The following is a 985-nucleotide window of genomic DNA, read 5'->3' as shown; positions in this document are numbered from 1 at the left end:
TCCTTTAGAAAATGTACTGTGCCCAGTTTAAACTGCATGGTGATTTAAATGTGCCTGGCATCTTCTACAGGGCTACGAGACAGTTAACTTCAGGTTTTGAGAACAAAGCTGAATTTTCTGGAGATGATCTTTGGACTGGTGTGACTGAGTATGCCATTCAGAACTTTTCTTACCTTTGACATAATTCTGTGTATACTAAGAATTTTCTGATTGGAATAGAACAGTTATTACTTAGTTTAAAAAGCTTCTAGTGAAGTATCACTTCACAAGGGGTTATGTTTAATGCATGTTATAACCAAAAAAAAAAAAAAAAGAAAAGAAAAGAAAAGAAAAAGAAAAAGAAAAAGAAATTGGAAGTCTCTGGGTAGTTTCCCATTGAGGAGATGAATTTATTGATAAGCTAGTGAGGGCTCTCACCTGAAGACATGGTGCTTCAGTACTGCCTGCAGACTTCTCAGGATCAATGACTCAAGTCATCTTGTCCTCTAGTCTCTTGCGATTTTTTTTTTTTATAAGTAGGCTCCATACATGGAGCCCAACACAGGGCTTGAACTCATGACACTGAGATCAAGACCTGAGCTGAGATCAAGAGTTGATGCTTAACTGACTGAGCCACCCAGGCATTTCATCTTGTGATCTTTTAAAAATGTATTAGGCTATCTCTACTTAGGTTCCTCAATTCAATGTATTTTCTTTTGATCAGGGATGATGGGGTTAAAATGAAATTCACTAGCATCCTTTCTCCAATAACTGATGAAAAAGCATTTTTGGTCCTTCCATACTTTTAGTATAAACAAAATATTTTGAGGCCGTCAAAATGAATAATGGAGGTGAGTATTGGCTTATACATGTGCTGAAAGTTGCCTTGCGATATGACTGAAAGACATAGGGGAATTTAATACCTTTGACCTTCTTTTGTGATGTGCACATGACAGTAAATAAATCCTAGAGGAAAAAAATAAGTAACCATGTATTTCAAACGGGA

This window comes from Canis lupus, chromosome 12, assembly GCF_048164855.1.
Source record: "Canis lupus baileyi chromosome 12, mCanLup2.hap1, whole genome shotgun sequence".
Lineage (NCBI taxonomy): Eukaryota > Metazoa > Chordata > Mammalia > Carnivora > Canidae > Canis > Canis lupus.
This window is presented reverse-complemented; position numbering follows the sequence as displayed.